This window comes from Haliotis asinina, chromosome 1 (genome assembly GCF_037392515.1).
Source record: "Haliotis asinina isolate JCU_RB_2024 chromosome 1, JCU_Hal_asi_v2, whole genome shotgun sequence".
Lineage (NCBI taxonomy): Eukaryota > Metazoa > Mollusca > Gastropoda > Lepetellida > Haliotidae > Haliotis > Haliotis asinina.
The window spans coordinates 1,814,828-1,837,792 of record NC_090280.1 but is presented as its reverse complement, the minus strand read 5'-3'; positions in this window follow the sequence as shown (position 1 = coordinate 1,837,792).

The following is a 22,965-nucleotide window of genomic DNA, read 5'->3' as shown; positions in this document are numbered from 1 at the left end:
CTACAGCACTGTCCTCGTTGACACTCGATGGCGGGTGGGGAGCAGGGATGTCGAATGTTTACCTTCAACATGGCTTCCCCACAAATCACTGGTTCTCGGTACTCAACTAAAAGACGTCATATTGATATAGACACTATTTCGTCTTCTGATGATGAAAGTTCTGTTTTAAAGGTAGAGTCATGGCCACGATTTCTGGTTGTGGAAGGTGCTAAGGGTCTCCCGCTTAAGATAAACCCTTTTGTTGTCTCCAAGGCTGTGGAAGGAATATGTGGCACTGTGCAAAATATTACTCGTCTCCGTTCTGGCTCTTTGTTGATTGAATGTGCTAAAAGGCAGCAGTCTCTAAATTTGCTCAAAGCAACCCATTTTGCTGATACTGAGATTGTTGTATCTGTCCACAAGACATTAAATTCGTGTCGAGGCATTGTTCGAGATCGTTCAAAATGTTTATCTGACATGTCAGAAGAGGAGATTGTGGCAGAACTCAAGACTCAAGGGGTGACATCCGTGAAACGTTTCACTAGAAAGGTTAATGACAGGGTTGTCCCTACTACCACCTATCTGTTTACTTTTGCGCTATCCAAACTACCCAAATCCATCAAAGCTGGATATCTTAACATCGGTGTGGATACATATATCCCAAATCCACTCCGTTGTTTTAAATGTCAGCATTTTGGTCATGGGGCAAGTTCTTGTAACAACTCCCCAATTTGTTCCCGCTGCAGTGGAAATCACGAGAACACTGATTGTACAAATGCCATGAAATGTGCAAACTGTAGTGGTGAGCATATGTCTTACTCTAAGCAATGTCCAGTGTTTGAGAAAGAATCTAGGATTATTAAAATCAAATATTCAAACAACATTTCTTTCTCTGAGGCCAAAAAATTAGTTGCCGACCAGACACAAAACAACAATTTAACAAAACCATATTCTGCCGCAGTTTCTTCTTCTATCCAAAAAGTGGATAGTGTGTGCCAGACAGCCATTAGCTGGGTCACCGATCAGCAAACACTCCTCTACTCGGTCAGTGCAGTAACTTTAACAACTGACACGCAGACTGATGTACCATCTACCCCCCAGTCTCAAACAGTTGATCGTAGACCAGAATCTGTGCCAGAACCCCATACTGGGAAAAAAACTGAACCAAACAAAACTGTCTTTTCCAAAGCAGAAAGAAAACAACATAAAAGAAAAGAAGCAAAAGCTCTTAAGCACCTTGACGTATCTTTGAACGATTCTGTCGAGGTTCGTAACAGCTTTGAACCTCTGGATATGGAAACCTCTCCATTACAGTGCAGAGGACCTTCCCCTCATTCACGATCTCCTGTTAAACCACCATGACGTCCTCCACCTGTTTATTACAATGGAATGTTAGAGGACTTCGGAACAATTATAATGACCTCCAGCTATTAATCCAGGATTACAAACCATCAGCTTTTTGTTTACAAGAAACCTTCCTCAAGACAACTGATACATTAAATTTAAGACAGTACGACTCGTACCATTTCTTTTCACCTGCAGGTGACAAAGCAACCGGAGGTGCTTCTGTTCTGGTACGACAGGGGGTAATTCACAGTCCAGTTTCTCTGAACACCCCTCTCCAAGCTGTTGCAGTACGTTTGACACTGAATATTGTTTTCACCTTGTGTTCTTTGTATATCCCACCGTCCTATTCTCTTCACCAGTCTGATCTTCAGGCACTTTACGACCAACTTCCCAAACCCTGTGTAATAATGGGTGATTTGAACGGTCATAACCCACTTTGGGGCGGTAATGACACTAATGCAAAAGGAAAATTACTTGAAGATTTTTTCTCAAATAACAATTTATGCATTTTTAACGATGGTACTAAAACCTATCTACACCCTGGAACTGGCTCGTATTCCTGCTTGGACCTATCAGCTGTCGATTCCAATTTACTAAATGAATTCGAATGGTCAGTTCATGATGACCTCTGTGGTAGCGATCATTTTCCTACTGTATTAAAGTCAATTACACCATCTGATGTTCCTCCGTCTTCGAGATGGAATTTTGCTAAAGCAGACTGGGCTCGCTATGAAACTCTTTGTTCAGAAAAGCTAACACCAGATGTTTTCATTGATGTTCCCGACTCTGTACAGCTCTTTTCCGATAGGCTTCACAAAATAGCTGATGAATGTATTCCGAAATCCTCTATCATTCCCCACATACGTAAACCTTGGTTTACTGCAGACTGCAAACAAGCTAGGAAGGCACGGAAGAAGGCTGAGCAATATTTCCGTCGTCATCCAATGGTCCATAATTTGAATACATTTAAAATACTCAATGCAAAAGCCCGGCGTACTTTTAAGCAAAACAAGCGCCAATCATGGCGAAATTATGTCTCGAAGATAAATTCACGAACGCCAATGTCAAAGGTATGGAACATGATCCAGAAAATTAAAGGTAAGGGTAGCAAATCAAGCATACATCATCTCAAATGCGGAGATGAACTGCTGACGGATAAATCTGATATCGCAAATAAACTGGGTGAAACACTTGCGAAACATTCTTCCTCAGCTAACTATATTCCTCAATTTCAAACATACCAGAAACAGCAGGAAAAGAGAATTCTCAATTTTCATTCAGATAATGGGGAAGATTATAACGAAATCTTTTCTATTCATGAGCTTCATACTGCTCTTGACCAATCCCATAATACTGCTACAGGAACTGATGGTATACATTATCAGCTCCTAAAACACTTACCAGAATCCTGTTTAGAGACACTATTGAATATTTTCGATGACATTTGGACATCAGGTAAATTTCCTCCATCCTGGCGTGATGCCATAGTTATACCTATTCCCAAACCTGGACGTGACCATACCGATCCATCAAATTATAGGCCCATTTCTTTGACTAGCTGTGTTTGCAAAACCATGGAACGCATGGTCAATAACAGATTAACTTGGTACCTGGAATCTAATAATTTAATCACAAATATCCAATGTGGTTTTCGTAAAAATCGCAGTACCGTTGACCATTTAGTTCGACTGGAGTCATTTGTCAAGAATGCCTTTATCAGCAAGCAGCATGCAGTGTCGATCTTTTTCGATTTAGAAAAGGCTTATGATACCACCTGGAAGCACGGCATCTTAAAAGACTTACATGACTTTGGTTTACGGGGCCGTATGCCTCAGTTTATATCACAGTTTTTAACTGACAGGCAGTTTCAGGTCCGAGTGGATTCTACACTATCTGATCATTACCATCAGGATCAGGGTGTCCCACAAGGTAGTATTTTGTCTGTCACTTTATTTAGTATCAAGATCAATAGTTTAGCTAAAGTTTTAAATGATTCAGTTGATGGTTCACTTTTTGTGGATGATTTTAATATTTCTTGTCGTGGGAAAAATATGCATACTATTGAACGGCAGTTGCAACTGTGCTTAAACAAAATAAACAAATGGTGTCTTGAAAACGGCTTTAAATTTTCTCAATCAAAAACCAATTGTATACATTTCTGCCGCAAATATAAACCACACAAGGACCCAGAACTCTTCTTAAATGGCACTCCCATCAAAGTTGTCAAGGAGGCCAAGTTCTTAGGTCTGATTTTCGACTCACATTTAACTTTTCTGCCGCATATCAAATCCCTCAAAACTAAATGCCTGAAGGCACTCGATTTATTGAAGGTCGTGTCCAATTCAAAGTGGGGAGGTGATCAAGCTACCCTTCTACATCTATATAGATCACTTATCCGCTCGAAGCTTGATTATGGCTCAATTGTATATGGTGGAGCCTGCAAGAGCAACTTAAAATTATTAGATTCCGTCCATCATCAAGGTCTAAGACTTTGTCTTGGCTCCTTTCGTACTTCACCCGTTGACAGCCTGTATGTCGAGGCTCATGAACCATCTCTTGAGCAGCGCCGTATAAAATTAGCCTTACAGTATATAACAAAACTACATTCCAATGAGTCAAACCCTGCATATAACTGTGTTTTCAATCCTCTGCATGAGGATTTATACAATAAGAAATCTCTTGTTCCACCTCTTGGTTTAAGAATAAAACCGTTTATTTCTGCTGCCGGCATTGATCTGGCTACTATAGCTCCTTCCCACCTTCTTTCTTCTCCTCCTTGGCAGTTGGTTAGGCCACAAGTGGACCTAACATTGACCACCTTTAAAAAATCAGACACTAATGAACTACAATATAAACAAGAATTTAATCAATTACATACTAAATATAAGGAATATAAATCCTTGTTTACAGATGGGTCCAAGGACGGTGGCGCAGTGGCTTGTGCCACTGTCACTGGATCCAGAACAATATCCTCTAGATTGCCAGATAACAGCTCTATTTTTACTGCTGAAGCTAACGCCATCTTAATGGCTCTTAAGTATATTAAAAGACACTATAAACATAAACAGTATATAATCTATTCAGATTCTCTTTCTTGCCTTCAGGCTCTTCAAAATATTTGTTGCAAACATCCACTTTTAATTGAAATTATTGAACTGCATAATGATCTTGCTACTGGCCAATACGACATCGTCTTTTGTTGGTTACCCAGTCATGTAGGCATTTTCGGGAACACAATGGCTGATCTTGCTGCCAAGGCAGCTCTCAACAAATCTGTGACACCACTTCTTATTCCATACAGTGATTATAAAGCTTCCATTAGATGTTATATCCATGATCTGATGCAGAAGAAGTGGGACACCAAAGTGGGCATTAATAAATTACATGCAATAAAACCTTCTATTGGTTATACCTATTTGGGTTGCCAGTCACGATTTGAAGAGGTCATCATGCGGCGATGTCGTATTGGCCATACGAGATATACACATGAATATTTATTGAAAGGTGAGGATCCTCCATTTTGTATCCCTTGTGATGAAATAATCACAGTCAAGCATGTCTTGCTTGACTGTGTCGAATATTCCATCACAAGGGATAAATATTTCAAATCACCAACTATGAAAGATCTTTTTAGTAACATAAGTTCTCGTTTAATTTTTGCATTTTTAAAAGAATTGGATTTGCTAACGGATTTGTAAATAGATAAATATTTTATGATCGGAGGTTTAAATTGATAACAAAGATTGTTCGTGGCTGTATCCTCGAGGGGGGTTAAAGTAGTGTAAAATTATTGTCCTCCTGAGAGGGTACGTAAGCCCACAAACATTCCAAGTAAATTCAAACTCTCTGCCATTTTAATCGTAATATATGTGTCCTTTTAAATGCATGGCTAGACGTGCCTAAATTGCTAACAACTGAGGGGATGGTGTAAATCCAGCTAGGAACCATGCAGGTAGCTAAAGTAATGTAAGTCCCCATGGCCCCTAGAGTGGTGCTCTAGCTTCGGTTGTTGGCAATCTATAGTCCATTTTTATGTAGTATTGTCCTCTATAATTAAACTGTTTTATAACTCCTTACTAGTCTTAGATGGATATCTGTGATATATACTAGTGGTTTTACTGTTCTTCGTTAACAGGGTTTTAGTTTCTTATATTCTTTCATTCCACAATGTCATTCTTACTTGTTCCCGTCACGATATGGCTGCAATATTGCCGATGTGACGATAAAATTTAACTCACTCACTCACTCACTCTCGCTACAGTGAGCACATGTTATTGGCTTTGTGCACGTGTTGACACCATGACCATATTTTTGGCATCTGAAACATCGCAAAGGATTTGGAATGTAAACATCAACTGACATAGTGCAGTAGCCAACCTTGACACACTTGGGAGGATGTGGTGAAGAGAAGGAAAAGAGGTACGTATTTGATGGAATGACATCATTATTTTTACAGGTGGTCGCTTGACATATGTGACTCCCTGATCCTTCATTTCACAAAAACGATGTCCAGTTCTGACATTTCGGCCAACAAGCGATCCCTGTCTCTAATGATACCTTTGCTGCTGTTCAGTGTTCTGTGTTCAGTAACTGAAACCTGGATTCCAGCAAACGTTTCTGTATTCATCAAGTTAGTGGCTTGTTGATTCCTGCTGCATTCAATCAGAAAAGATCCTGAACGCAAACGTTTTATATTCTTCACTTCACCTGCAATGCCATATATGCCCTTAGAGATTACAAAAGGGTTTAGTTTCAGTGGTGTCTTGTCTACAGTATTGAGAACCAGGAAACGTGGCCAATTGTCTGTTGAGTTGGATGACCTCTGTTCATTATCATTGTCGAGCTGACGTTTGGTTTTTTTTGTAAGGGTTTGGTAGTCCATGGTAATATTATTTTGATTCATCATCGGGGCTCCCCACCCACGACGGAGTATCACAAAGACAATGCTAATTGCAAGTGGGTTTCCTACTTGCAGCACCAAGGATACCCGGATGATATACTCCAGCAGAAAAATTAATAATTAATAATTCTACCAGATTGGCCCATGAGCCACCGCCTTCTGACACTGGCATCTAGGCAAATTTTCTCAATTTAAAAAGAAACCACATGTATCATAGCATATGTATATATGTATATCTAAATATTCTGTTGAAATTAATACCAAGCCAAACAATGATCGAGCAATGAAATTTAGTGCTCAGGGCTCGGCATGACTAGCCGATTGGTTGAACCGGGCCCATTCAACCACCCGTCTAGGCGAAGTCAGAGCCAAAGTGGTGTATTGAGCAACAGGAACACGGTTACAGGCCCCTATTGCCCTCAACCACCAGGATCCCTTTCTCCGCTGACACAGGGCCGCAACCCACGGCAAACGGGTTGGTGGACCAAGTATCCCCCTGGGTCCACTACGGGGGTGTCGGCGAGCTCTTAGCATTATCCAGCACCCACCACGAGGAGGTGGCTCGCCACGGGTGCCCCTATTCTAAGAATTAAAATACATGAATTACCTAACTCTTCTCAATTTGCTGATTGGGTAAAATTCTACAATAAAGGTAGACCAATTATTATTAATGATAAGATATCTGGTTATTATCCATTCAGGGAAAATGATAAAGACCCTGATCAGAATAATATTCATAGACTTCTTGTTAAAGGATCAAAGTATTCAGGGGTGCATCATGTTAGGTCTTTATGTATTAATAGTTCTGGTACTTCACTTGATGTTAAACTGCGATTGTAAGAAAAGGTTAAGATAAACATAAATATAATTTAGATGAATAACTAAATGATGAAACAGAAGAGAATGTCATTGATAATGAATATTCAAATTGATCTTATATAAAATACACAGTACCACAGTACCCCACACAGTTTTCCTCTCACTAATAAGACTGTCTAGTACTTTTTTACAGGGTAGATGAAAAGTGATCCTGTTGTAGGGTTCATGAATTGATATGAGCGGGGCAAGGTTACTATATCATGGCTTATATGGGTTGGTCCAGAACCACTCATAGGGCATTTCTATCAATAATTGTAAACTTTCTCATAAGAGGTGAAAAGTCGCCATGTTATTGGGTTCATAGATCAAGATGAATGAGGGAAGGGTGGGTCTTTATATCATAGGTTGTATAGGGTGGTCCAGAAACACCATTATTTATACTACTGCAGGATATTTTAAATTTATTGAGTCTGTGAGTGAGTTTAGTTTTCCGACGCACTCAGCAATATTCAACCTATATGACGGTGGTATGTAAGCAATCGCGTCTGGACTAGACAGTTCAATGTTCAAAAGCATTATAATTGATCTTTCCAACTGGAATATGATAATATGTGTCAACGTAATTTAAGTCACCTCTTATGACAAGCATGGGTTACTGAAGGTCAAACATAACACTAACCTTCAGAGGTGTTTTGGTTTTTGACTGAGCAATCTTACAGAATTGCATCATCCTGTAGATCCTTTCATTGATACAACTTTTTCCGAGTTCAAATGCCTTGACATTCTGACGTTTCTATTTATTGTGCATATAGGCATGTGTGTAGTGGCATTAGAATCAGCTTTGCTCTTGGCGTGAATGTAACAATCAGTGTTATGGCCATTAAAGCTAAACTGTTTGTTGAAAAGATGCTGGATTTATCTCCCTCTTCTTGGTTATTTCATAAAAACATCAGTGTGCGGTGAACGTGAACTGCACAATTGTATCACAGTACATGTACTCTAAATTTGAGAATTACATATTACAGAATCTACCTTCCACACAGACAATATTTCTGCTGTTGCTCTCCAGGCATCTGCCATCATGACAGGTCTTCCGTGAGCAGGATTCACCTGGAACCTGAAACAGAAATGTTTGAGCAGCACCTTGTTTGATGTAACAGAAGAAATGTTCTTTTCTGTAACGCAACATTCAGATAGGTATGAGTTTTAACAGTGATCAACAAATGTGAAAGCATGACATAAGTACTTTGAAATAAACAACTGTCGTGAAGGGCATGGTGAGTGCTGTTTTTTGTTGTGTTTTTTTCTGGTCTTCGCCTGTTTCGACGGATGGATGGGTAAGTGAAAACTTCTCACCTTCAATATTACAGTCATGTCAAAGAACGAGAACAGTAATTTTATTTTATTAATACCAAAAGTATCTGTACAAAGACAGCAAAACAGTATATTTGTATTACAGTTTATATTGATTCTATGGAATTCCCTGGATGATATTCATGTTTCCTGTCGTAGTTATGCAAGCATACATAATGTAGAGGGCATACGATCAAGAATATCTATGGGTACAGCAATATGGCATTAGTAGCTAGTGAATCAGTTACTTCCTTTCAAAGTCTGTGGACATTATGAATTCATCTTCACAGAAACTTTGTGACTTTCCTTAGTGCAATTCATTGTCAGACAGTTCCTAAGTAAGAACAAGATGTGTGTATGTTTGAGAACGCCTGCATCATGGATGGAGATACCGGCAAATTAAAGAACATAGAATACAGTGTAGCTGAGGTTCTGACAAAGCTACTGTCAAGCAAGAGGTATTGGGTCTTGTTAACAGGAGACATATAGTAGTAGAGGGAATGGTGGCACGATGACAGGTCCTCGATATTTTTGTGAATTACGAGCCGCCAAAAACTGTCCATTGATGTACAGGGGAGGTAGATGCCATATTGCACAACAATCGGTCAAATTGTTTAAGGATATACACTGATATTGACAAAACAGTCCAGCATCAGTCTCCTATAATCTCTTTGGTTTTGAAAAAATATTACAGGCCTGTTGTTCCATGAGGTTACTTTCATATTTGTCGATAGTCTCTCATCTCACAGCCATTAGTTCCAATGTCTTATTTCATCATTTGAAACACCAAAAGGAGTGAGTGAGTGAGTTAATATTTAACGTCACATCGGCAATATCTCAGCCATATCTTGACGAGAATGTTTAATACTGACGTGAAATATATGGATACTATAAAAACCTGTCAACGAGGGACAGTAAAACAACTAGAATATCACAAATATGATTAAAACTAGTGTGGAAAGTTAAAAATAATATTCGGACAATACAACATGAAATCAGGCTACAGATTGCCATAATAAATATAAATCAAAATCAAAATAATAATCAAAATTCAAAGATGAAGTCCATTTCTTTTAAAAATCCAAGAATTAAATGAGAAGTTACGGTGTTAAAAAGATCCTTAATTGTTTTTACATTAAAATATTTATCCCTTATGATGGAGAATTCAACACAGTCAAGCAGGATATGCTTGACCCTGGTTCTCTCATCACAAGGGATACACCTTTCAATAGGTATGAATGAGTATATCGTGTATGGCCAATACAACATGCCGAATGATTACCTCTTCAAATCTGGACTGACAGCCCAGGTAGGTGTAACCAATATACGCTTTTATTTCGTGTAATTTATTGATACCTACTTGGGTGTCCCACTTCTTCTGCATCAGATCACGGATGTAACTTTTAATGGTAGCTTTGTAATCAGTGTAAGGAATAAAAAGTGGTGTCACAGATTTGTTGAGTGCTGCCTTAGCAGCAAGATCAGCCAGTGTGTTACCAGAAATGCCTACATGGCTGGGTAACCAACAGAATACGATGTCGTACTGGCCAGTGGCAAGATTATTGTACAATTCAATAATTTCAATTAAAAGTTGATGTTTACAAGAAATATGTTTAATCGTCTGAAGACAAGAAAGAGAGTCTGAATAGATTATATACTGTTTACGTTTCGGGTGTCTTTGAATATACTTGAGAGCTGTTAATATGGCGTTAGCTTCTGCTGTCAAAATAGAACTATTATCTGGTAATCTAGAAGATATTGTTCTGGATCCAATGACAGTAGCGCAAGCAACTGCACCACCATCCTTGGACCCATCTGTAAATAAGGATTTATAATTGTTATATGTATGTTTCAATTGATTATATTCTTGTTTATACTGCAATTCATTCGTTTCTGATTTTTTAAATGTAGTTAATGTTAGGTCAACATGTGGTCTAACCAACTAACAAGGGGGAGAGGAAAGAAGACGGAAAGGAGCTATATTGTCCAGCTCAATACCAGCAGCAGCAATAAACGGCTTTATTCTGAGTGAGTGAGTTAACATTTAACGTCACATCGGCAATATTGCAGCCATAGCGTGACGAGAATGATTAATTATAAAAATACAAATGAATTGATAGCACATACATTGTAAAACCCTGTCAACGAAGGACAGTAAAACTAACTAGAATATCACAGAGTAGAAGGTAAAACTAGTGAAGAGACCTAAAACAATGTATCTATACAGGACAGTACAAGGTAAAAATGAGCTATAGGTTGCCAACAACTGAAGGTAGATCACCATACTAAGGACCATGGGGACTTACAGTACATTTGCTTCCTGCATGGAACCTAGTTGGATTTACATCACCCCTTCAGCTGTTAGCAATGTAGACAAATCTAGGCATAAAGTAAAAACACACTTATTCTACGATTAAAAGCTGGAAAACTGAAATTTACTTCAAATGTTTTTGGACTTACGTACCCTCTCAGGAGGACAATTATTTTACGGTACTTCAACCCCCTTTGAGGGTACAGCCACTAACGATTTGAGTTAATATTTTAATCTTCCAATTTTAAAATATTTATCTATTTACAGTTCAGTTAACAAATCTAATTCTTTTAAAAATGCAATAATTAAATGAGGACTAATATTGCTAAAAAGATCCTGCATAGAGTGTGACTTAAAATACTGATCCCTTGTGATGGAATACTCAACACAGTCAAGCAAGATATGCTTGACTGTGATTCTTTCATCACAAGGGATGCAAAACGGAGGATCCTCACCTTTCAAAAGGTATTCATGAGTATATCTCGTATGGCCAATACGACATCGCCGCAAAATGACCTCCTCAAATCTGGACCGACAAACCAAGTGGGTATAACCAATATAAGGTTTTACTGCATGTAATTTATTGATACCCACTTGGGTGTCCCACTTCTTCTGCATCAAATCACGGATATACGTTCTAATTGCAGCTTTATAATCAGAGTATGGAACACGAAATGGAGTCACAGATTTGTTGAGTACTGCATTAGCAGCAAGATTGGTCATTGTGTTGCCAGAAATGCCTACATGACTGGGTAACCAACAAAAGACGGTGTCGTATTGGCCAGTAGCAAGATTATTATACAATTCAATAATACCAATTTAAAGTGGATGTTGACAAGAAATGTTTTTAATAACCTGAAGACAAGAAAGAGAGTCGGAATAGATTATATACTGTTTATGTTTAAGGTGTCTTTGAACATATTTAAGAGCTGTCAATATGGCGTTAGCTTCAGCTGTAAAAATAGAACTATTATCTGGTAATCGAGAAGATATTGTTCTGGATCCAATGACAGTGGCACAGGCCACTGCGCCACCGTCCTTGGACCCATCTGTAAATAAGGATTTATAATTGCTATATCTATGTTTCAATTGATGATATTCTTGTTTATCTTGTAATTCATTTGTTTCTGATTTTTTAAATGTAGTTAATGTTAGGTCGACCTGTGGCCTAACCAATTGCCAAGGAGGAGAAGAAAGAAGACGGGAAGGAGCTATATGATCCAGCTTAATGCCGGCAGCAGAAATAAGTGATTTTATTCTTAAACCAAAGGCGGAACAAGGGAAGATTTCTTGTTGTATAAATCCTCATAGAGAGGATTGAAGACACAGTCATATGCAGGGTTTGACTCATGGGAACATAGTTTTGTTATATACTGTAAAGCTAATTTTATACGTCGCTGCTCAAAAGATGGCTCATCAGCCTCGACATAAAGACTGTCAACAGGTGAGTGAGTGAGTGAGTTAATATTTAACGTCACATCGGCAATATCTCAGCCATATCGTGATGGGAACATTCAATACTAAAATGAAATATATGTCTATTATAAAATCTGTCAGCGAAGGACAGTAAAACAACTAGGATATCACAGATTATAATGTAAAACTAGTAACTATGCCTAAAACAATTTATCTATACAGGACAATACAATGTAAAAATGGGCTATAGATTGCTAACAACTGAAGGTAGATCACCATACTAGGGACCATGGGAACTTACAGTACCTTTGCTACCTGCATGGACCCTAGCTGGATTTACATCATTCCCTCAGCCGTCAGCAATTTGTGAAATCTAGCCATACAATAAAAAGACATTTATTCTACGATTAAAAACCTGGAAATTTAGAATTTACTTTCACTGTTTGTGGACTTACGTACCCTCTCAGGAGGACAATAATTTTACAATACTTCAACCCCCTTTGAGGGTACAGCCACTAACAATTCTAGTTACAAGTCTAAACAACCAAGAATTAAAATACATCTATTTACAGAACATGTTGTTCAAAATGCAATCAAAAAATCAATTTCTTTTACAAAAACCTATAATTAAATGAGAAAAGAATGTAGCCTCCTTTACAACTTTGATTGGAGTGCCATTTAAAGATAGTTCTGGGTCTTTATGCGGTTTATATTTTCTACAAAAGTGTATACAATTAGTTTTTGTTTGAGAAAATTTAAAGCCGTTTTCAAGGCACCATTTATTTATTTTATTTAAACACAACTGTAATTGCCGTTCAATGGTGCGCATATTTTTACCACGACAAGAAATATTAAAATGATCCACAAAAAGTGATCCATCGATTGAATCAGTTAAAACCTTTGATAGACTGTTGATCTTAATACTAAACAGAGTGACAGACAAAATACTGCCTTGCGGGACACCCTGACCCTCAGTATAATGGTCAGACAGGGTAGAACCCACTCTGACTTGAAATTGCCTGTCATTTAAAAAGTTGGATATAAATTGAGGCAGGCGGCCTCGTAATCCAAAGTCATGTAAATCTTTTAAAATCCCATGTTTCCATGTCGTGTCGTATGCTTTTTCTAGATCTAAAAAGACTGACACAGCGTGTTGTTTATTAATTATGGCATTCTTAACAAAAGATTCTAAACGCACGAGATGATCGATGGTACTTCTATTTTTACGGAAACCGCATTGTATATCTGTTATTAGGTTATTAGTCTCCAAGTACCAAACAAGTCGATTATTTATCATGCGTTCCATGGTTTTGCAAACGCAGCTCGTTAGTGAAATTGGTCTATAATTCGATGGATCAGTATGATCACGTCCAGGTTTAGGGATGGGCACAATTATGGCATCTCGCCACGAGGGAGGAAATTTTGCGGTTGTCCAAATGTCATCAAATATATGTAAAAGTGTCTCTAAACAGGATTCTGGCAAGTGCTTCAGAAGTTGATAATGAATACCATCAGCTCCGGAAGCAGTATCGTGAGCTTGGTCAAGGGCAGTATGAAGTTCATGTATTGAAAAGGTTTCATTGTAGTCTTCCCCATTCTCTGAAGTAAAATTAATATATTGCTTTTCCTGCTGTTTTTGATATTTTTTGAATTCAGGTACATAATTTGATGAGGAAGAATGTTTCGCCAAAGTCTCACCAAGTTTATTCGCAATATCTGATTTATTAGTCAATAACTGATTCCCATCTTTAAGGTGGTGAATACTAGGTTTAGAGCCCTTACCTTTTATTTTCTGGACCATGTTCCATACCTTTGAAATTGGCGTACGTGAATTTATTTTTGAAACGTAATTTTGCCATGACTGGCGTTTATTTTGTTTAAAAGTACGCCTTGCTTTAGCATTTAAAATTTTAAATTTGTTTAAATTATGGACCATAGGATGGCGACGGAAATACTGTTCAGCTTTCTTTCCGGGCCTTCCTAGCTTGTTTGCAGTCAGCAGTAAACCATGGTTTACGTATGTGTGGATTTGAAGAGGACTTCGGGATACATTTATCAGCTATTTGAAGAAGTTCTTTAGAGAAGATTTTTATCGGATCAGAAACATCAACAAAAGCATCAGGTGTTAGTTTTGCAAATCAGCGAATTTCATACAAATCCCAGTCAGCTTTAGCAAAATTCCATTGTGATGATGGAGGGACATCAGAAGGTGTCACAGATTTTAGAATGGTAGGAAAATGATCACTTCCACAGAGGTCATCGTCGACTGACCATTCGAATTCTGTAAGCAAATTAGAATCAACTACTGATAAGTCAAGGCACGAATACGTGCCAGTGGCAGGATGTAAATACGTGTGAGAACCATCATTAAAAATGCACAAATCATTATTCAAGGAAAACTCTTCAAGTACTTTGCCCTTGGTATTTGTATCATGAGAACCCCAAATGGGGTTATGACCATTTAAATCACCCATGATAACACATGGCTTAGGGAGCTGGTCATATAGAGCCTGGAGTTCAGACTGTTGAAGTGAATAGGAGGGTGGTATATACAAAGAACAAAGAGTAAATACTATGTTTAATGTAACTCGGACTGCAACAGCTTGAAGGGGCGTAGCTAGAGGAACAGGACTGTGAATCACACCCTGTCACACTAGTACTGATGATCCACCAGTAGCTTTAACTCCCGCGGGAGAATAGTGATGACATGAATTGTAAAGCCGTGAATCAAATTTATCTGTTGTCTTAAGGAAATTTTCTTGTAAACAAATTACCGATGGTTTGTAATCATGAATTAATAACTGCAGATCATTGAAATTATTCTGAAGTCCCCTACAATTCCACTGTATAATGTGACTTGCACTCATGGTGGGTTAATGGGTGAACGAGAACGTGAAGGAAGAACATTCCTTTTGGTTTGAAACGGAGTAGTAACCTCCATTTCAAGCGGTTCAAAAGAATTTTGAACCTCTACAGGTGGTTGCGAAGAAGGTGGCGCCTCCAAGTGTTGAAGCACCTTCGTCTTTTTTTTCTTGTGTTTTTTTTCTTTCCTTGTTTGACGAAGAACATTGTTCTCAGTGTCAGAAAGTTCTGGAGATTCTGGCTCTGTGATCTTCAATGGTGGGCTTTCGGTTTGAGAGGCCAAAGTATTTGTCATTTGACTTGATAGGATACTTTCACTTACAGATATTTGTTTATCGTGAATCCATGAAATTTCAGTCTGGCACGATGTAGTCACTGTAGTAACTTTTTTCATAGGGGCAGGAGAAGATGCTACAGCTGAAAAGGATAATGTACTTGGAACTGAAAACGGATCTGGCACCAACTTTTTGGCTTCAAAATAAGAAAGATTGTTTGTGCATTTCACTTTCATACTTTTTGACTGATAAACGAAGACGGGACAGGACCTGGACGAGGCCAAATGCTCACCATCACAGTTTGCACACTTTATTGCATTGTTGCAATCAGAATTGGCATGAGTACCACCGCAGCAAGAACATATCTGAGTGCGAGTACAAGTTCTGGCACCATGACCAAATTTTTGGCAATGGTAACACCGGAGAGGATTTGGAACATAAACATCAACTCCGATGTTCAAGTATCAGGCTTTTATTGATTTTGGGATAGTTGGCAGGGCAAACGTGAAAAGATAAGTGTTGGTTTTTATCACAGTGTCATTTTGTTTCCTTGTCAATTGCTTAACAGCAATTACTCCTTGGTTTTTGAATTCGACTAGAAGCTCCTCCTCGCTCATGTCAGAAAGACAACGTGCACGATCTCGAATTATTCCACGGCAGGAATTAAGTGTATTGTGTGCTGAGACAACAACCGGGACATTTACAAACTGCTTTAATCCAAGCAGATTGGCGGACTGTTGTCTTCGTATACATTCCACAAGAAGTGAGCCAGAGCGGAGTCGAGTGACGTTTTTAACTTCTCCACAGGCACCTTTGATGCCCAAGGATATGGCAAACGGATTCAACGTGATCGCATTACCATCGGAAGATGAAATGACAATAAATCTCGGCCAGTAATCATTAACTTCAGGTGTAACTTCCTCATCAGATGATACACAATCAACATGACGGCGTTTGTTCTTCGACGAACCAGAGTATTGGTTGAGAGACATGGTGAGAGAATTATATTGGGCAAACTTGCTCCCCACCCGCCATCGAGTGTCAACAAAGGACGATGTTGCAGAGGAATCCAGTCTGCGTCATCACGGCTACAAGTCTGCTATACTCCAGCAAATGTAACACGAATAGCTATATTTGTCTACCAAAGTGACTGTCCAGCTGACAGAAATTTGGAGACCTACAGAATTCGGAGGTTGACATTAACCAGATTGGCCCATTAACCAGATTGGCCCATGAGCCACCGCCTTCTGACGTAGGACTCTAGGCAAAAACTGTAGATATTTTTTACAAATGTGAAGCCCAAACACAAAAGAGTAGGATAGTAGACTCAAAACATGGTATGTCCAACACAGGGCTTGACATGACCAGCCGATTGATAGAATCGGGCCCATTCTACCACCCGTCTAGGTGTGTTGAGCAGTAGGAACACGGTTCCAAGAACCCACTGCCCTCAACCACCAGGATCCCCTCCTCCACCGACACAGGGCCGCAACCCACGGCAAACGGGTTGGTGGACCAAATATCCCCCCGGGGCCACTACGGGGGTGTCGGCGAGCTCTTAGCGTTACCCAGCACCCACCACGAGGAGGTGGCTCGCCACGGGTGCCATCAACAGGTGAAGTTCTGAAAGATCCAAGACAAAGTCTTAGACCTTGGTGGTGGACAGAATCTAAAAGTTTTAGGTTGCTTTTACAGGCTCCACCATAAACGATGGAGCCATAATCAAGTTTAGACCGTATCAATGATCTATATAAGTGAAGGAAGGTAACTTGATCACCTCCCCACTTTGAATTAGAAACAACCTTTAATAAATCCAGCGCCTTCAGGCATTTATTTCTTAGGGACTTGATATTGGGGAGAAACGTTAAATGTGAGTCGAAAATCAGAACCAAGAACTTTGCCTCCTTAACAACTTTGATGGGAGTACTATTTAGAAACAATTCTGGATCTTTATGCGGTTTGTATTTCCTACAGAAATGTATACAATTGGTTTTCGTTTTAGGAAATTTAAAGCCGTTTTCTAGACACCATTTGATAATTTGGTTTAAACACAACTGCAGTTGCCGTTCAATAGTATGCATATTTTTTCCACGACAAGAAATGTTAAGATCATCCACGAAAAGTGATCCATCGATTGAATCATTTAAAACCTTGGATTAACTGTTTATCTTGATACTAAAGAGTGTTACAGACAAAATACTGCCTTGTGGAACACCCTGATCCTGATTATAATGGTCAGACAGGGTTGATCCCACTCGGACTTGAAATTGCCTGTCTTTTAAAAACTCTGATATAAAAAGAGGCAAACGGCCTCTCAAACCAAACTCATGTAAATCCTTTAAAATGCCATGCTTCCAGGTCGTATCATAAGCTTTCTCAAGGTCAAAGAAAATTGATACAGCATGTTGTTTATTGACTATAGCATTTTTCACGAAGGATTCCAAACGTACCAAATGATCAATGGTACTGCGATTTTTCCTGAAACCACATTGAATATTTGTTATTAGGTTATTGGTTTCAAGATACCAAACTAATCTATTATTCACCATACGTTCCATGGTTTTACAGACATAACTCGTTAAAGAGATTGGTCTGTAGTTAGACGGATCAGTATGATCCCGGCCAGGTTTTGGTATAGGGACTACAATGGCATTACGCCACGAAGGTGGGAAACTCCCTGTAGTCCATATCATATCAAATATATTTAGCAGTGTTTCCAAACACGATTCGGGCAAATGCTTCAGGAACTGATAGTGGATATCATCAGCTCCTGTTGCTGTATCATGAGCTTGCTCAAGATCAGTTTGGAGCTCATGTAACGAAAATAATTCGTTATAATCTTCACCATTGTCCGAGGTAAAATTTAATCTCTTCTTCTCCTGTTGCCTGTTGCCTCTGGTATTTTTGAAACTCAGGGAGGTAATTGGATGAGGATGAATGTTTTGCAAGAGTTTCACCAAGTTTATTTGCAATGTCAGTTTTATTAGTTAAGACAATTTCACCATCCTTTAGATGGTGAACTGTTGATTTAGAACCTTTATCCTTTATTCTTTGAATCATGTTCCATACCTTTGAGACAGGCGTGCGTGAATTGATTTTAGCAACATAATGTTGCCAAGACTGCCGCTTATTTTGCTTAAAAGTGCGTCTAGCTTTGGCATTGGAAATTTTAACTCTGTCTAGATTATGTACGGTAGGATGTCGGCGAAAATACTTTTCTGCTTTTTTCCTACACTTTCTGGCCTGTTTACATTCGTTATTGAACTATGGCTTACGAATATGTGGAACTGCAGAGGCCTGCGGTATAGTTCGGTCAGCAATATCATTCAACAAATCAGAAAATAATTGTATTGGATCATCGCTGTTCGCAAAAACATCATGTTTTAAAAGATCAGTACATAATGTTGTATATAATGACCAATCAGACTTGGCAAAATTCCTTCTAGATAAAGGTGGATCATCACCAGGGTCGATTGTTTTGAGAATGGTAGGGAAGTGATCACTCCCACATAGATCATCATGGACATGCCATTCAAATTCATTATATAAGTTGAAATCGGTTAGTGATAAATCCAGGGACGAATATGATCCCGTAGCTGGATGTAGGTAAGTGTTAGAGTCGTCATTGAAAATACACAAACTGTTATCTGAAATGAATTCTTCAAGTAGTTTTCCTTTAGTATTTGTGTGAGGACTACCCCAAAGCAGGTTGTGTCCGTTAAGATCGCCCATGATGACACAAGGCTTCGGAAGTTGATCATAGAGATTTTGAAGATCCGATTGTTGAATATTAGAAGAAGGAGGTAAATACAAGCTGCACAATGTCAATGCAATGTGCAAGGTCAGACGAACAGCAACAGCTTGAAGATCCGTAGTTAGAGTAACATGTCTCTGGATGACACTCTGATGTACCAAAATAGAAGCACCCCCAGTAGCCTTATCCGTAGAAGATCCGTAGTTAGAGTAACATGTCTCTGGATGACACTCTGATGTACCAAAATAGAAGCACCCCCAGTAGCCTTATCACCTGGAGGGGCAAAAGAGTGATAATCATTATACCGCCTTAAGTTAAAGTTATCGGTGTTTTTAGATATGTCTCTTGTAGACACAATGCTGACGGTTTAAGATCGTGTATGAGTAATTGTATTTCACTTAAGTTACTCCTCAGTCCTCTGCAATTCCACTGAATTAGATTTGTCAAGTGATTCATGGTGGCTTAATTGGAGTCAGGCCACGTGAATGTGAGGAGGGATTATTCCTCCGTGTGTCCTGTGAGGACAGAGTAACCTCCATATCTAGAGGAGGCAAATGTATTCTGTGTTAAAACGTTATGAGAGGAAGGGACAGTAGATTGTCTGTCTCTGTTTAATCTCTTGCCTTTCTTCTGTTTTGAACTGTCATTGACTGGTTTAGAAACAGACGTTTCAGATTGTTGCTCATGGTGATTTTCTGTTTGAGAAGCAGACGTAGAATGTGTGACTTGCGGAGTACTCTGAAGGGCTGAAGTTGAAGGACTGGGTTTATTGGATGTTACCCATGTCACGTCAGTCTGACATGAAACGGAGGAAGTTGCTACAGAGCGAGAGACTGCAGTCGAGTAGTTCAGGTTTGATGGAGTTTGAGTTGATGGAGTCAACAATTTCTTGGCCTCGAGGTATGAAATATTGTTTAGGCATTTGATTTTCATTATCTGAGATTCCCGCTGATACATGGGGCAGGACCTTGATGAAGCAGAATGGGGACCATTACAGTTTGCACACTTATATTCTCGCTCACAGTCGGAACCCTCATGTCGATCACCACAGCGGTGGCATACTGATTGGTTTCGACATGATTGCGATCCATGCCCGAAATGTTGACAGTTATAACAACGGAGAGAACTGGGGACATACACATCCACTCCGATGTTAAAATAACCAGCTTTGATAGACTTTGGAAGAGATGAACGGTCAAAAGTTACTAAATAGGTGTTTGTTTTCACGATCAGTCCTTCTTTCTTGGTCGTAAAACGTTTCACTGAAGATTTACCTTGATCTGCCAACTCTGAAGCAATTTCCTCCTCTGACATATCAGCGAGACAGCGTGCTCTGTCACGGATAATGCCACGACAAGAATTAAGGATTCTATGCACAGATACAACAACCTCTATATTTGCAAATGTCTTGATTGATAATAGATTTAGAGATTGCTGTCTCCGTGCACACTCGACAAGGAGTGAGCCACTGCGAAGACGAGTAACATTTTTAACTTCTCCACAAATTCCTGAGATGACCTTCGAGATTGCAAAGGGATTAAGTTTAATTGGAAGGAAGTCTGAAGACTCAATAACAACAAATCTAGCCCATGAATCACTGTTAGAACACACATTTCTAGTAGAGAGATCTAAATCCTCCAAGCGTCTCTTTTTTTCGTTTCTAGAAGAACCAGAAGGTGTAAGTGCCATGATGAAAGGAACAATATTCAGCACCCCTGCTCCCCACCCACCACGGAGTGTCAACAAGAATAGTGTCAAATAGCACCGAATATCCAAGATGCCAAACACTAGGGATACAGGGATGTTATACTCCAGAGAAATCGACACAAACAGCTGCATTTGCCTACAAATTTCATGACCGACTGGTTCGGCCCAAGCCAAGAAATTAAAGACATGCATTATTTGGAGGTCATCATCTCCAGATTGGCCCATGAGCCACCGCCTTCTGGCATAGGACTCTAGGCAGACATATACGATAGAATTTCAAACACAAACATTCAGTGTCAAAAATGTACAAACATGTACAATAACTGCATAAAAAAATGTTGTCCATGCACAGGGCATGGCGTGACCAGCCGATTGATAGAATCGGGCCAATTCTACCACCCGTCTAAGTGAAGTCAGGGCCGAAGTGGTGTGTTGAGCATTAGGAACACTGGTCCTGCTCCCATGCCCTCAACCACCAGGATCCCCTCCTCCACCGACACAGGGCCGCAACCCACGGCTAACGGGTTGGTGGACCAAATATCCCCCCGGGTCCACTATGACCCAGCTCTTGGCATGACCCAGCACCCACCACGAGGAGGTGGCCGTTCACGGGTGCCTCCACACCTTTGAAATAGGTGTACGTGAATTAATGTTAGAAATATAGTTCCTCCAAGACTGACGCTTATTTAGTATAAACGTGTGTCGAGACTTGGCATTTACAATTTTTACTTTATCTAAATTATGAACTGTAGGATGGCGGCGAAAATACTTTTCTGATTTCTTCCTACTCTTTCTTGCCTGTTTACAGTCATTAGTAAACCATGGTTTACGAATATGTGGAATTACAGAGGATTGGGGTATCGTTTGGTCAGCAATGGCATTGATTATATCGGAAAACAATTGTATAGGATCTTCGCTGTTCCCAACGCGTCATGTTTTAAGTTTTCAATACACATGGCCTCAAATGATGACCAGTCAGCCCTGGCAAAGTTTCTTCTTGACGAAGGTGGATCATAACGAGGGTTAATTGTTTTAAGAATGGTGGGGAAGTGGTCACTCCCACAGAGGTCATCATGAACCATCCATTCAAATTCATTATATAAGTTGGAATCAGAGCATGACAGATCCAGGGAAGAATATGCTCCCGTAGCTGGATGTAAATAAGTGGCTGAATCATCGTTAAATATACACAGGTTGTTATCTGAAATAAAGTCTTCAAGAATTTTACCTTTGCAATTAGTATGGACACTTCCCCAAAGCGGGTTGTGATGAGACATGGCTTCGGAAGCTGATCGGACAGATTTTGAAGATCTCTTAGTTGAATATTGGAAGAGGGAGGAATATACAAGCTGCACAGTGTCAGAGCAATGTCAGACGAATAGCAACAGCTTGAAGATCCGTATTTAGGGTAACGGGCCTGTGAATGACACTCTAATGTACCAAAATAGAAGCACCTCCAGTAGCTTTAGTGCCAGGAGGAGAGAAGGAATGGTAATCACTAAATCGTCTTAAGGTGACGGTATCAGTATTTTTAAGATATGTCTCTTGAAGACATAATGCTGACGGTTTAAGATCTTGAATGAGTAATTGTGTTTCGTTGAAGTTACTCTTTAATCCTCTGCAATTCCATTGAATTATATCAGACAAGGGAGTCATGGTGGCTCAATTGGAGATCTCGCTCGTGAATGGGAGGAAGAGCTATTCCTCCGCTTGTCCTCTGTTTGTGAGGACAATGTGACCTCCATGTCGAGAGGTCCAAAGGGGTTCTCCAGATGAAGGTCTGAAGGTAAAGGGACGGAAGGCGTTTCTTTTCTGTTTAATTTTTTTCCTTTCATTTTTGATGAATTAACTGAAGCTTGTTGTTTGTTGACAGTTTTAGACTGTGTCTCAGGCTGTTTCTCAGTCTGAGAATCAGACGTAGTCTGAACGACTGGGCTAGAAGGTTTCACTACTGAGACTACTGAAACATGAGGTTGCCCAGACTTGACCCACGTCAAATCTGTCTGACAGGCAACAGAGGACGTTGACACAGAGCGAGTGACAGCTGCAGAATAAGAAACATTTAACGTGCTTGAGGTGTGAGTTTGGAAAAGTTTCTTTGCTTCCACATCACATTTCAATCTCATTCTAGAATTTTCCTTCTGCCACAGAGGACAGGATTTTGATGAAGCACCATGTGGACCATGGCAGTTCGCACATTTCAACTCCTTGTCAAAATATCTGTTGTCGTGGTTCTCACTAC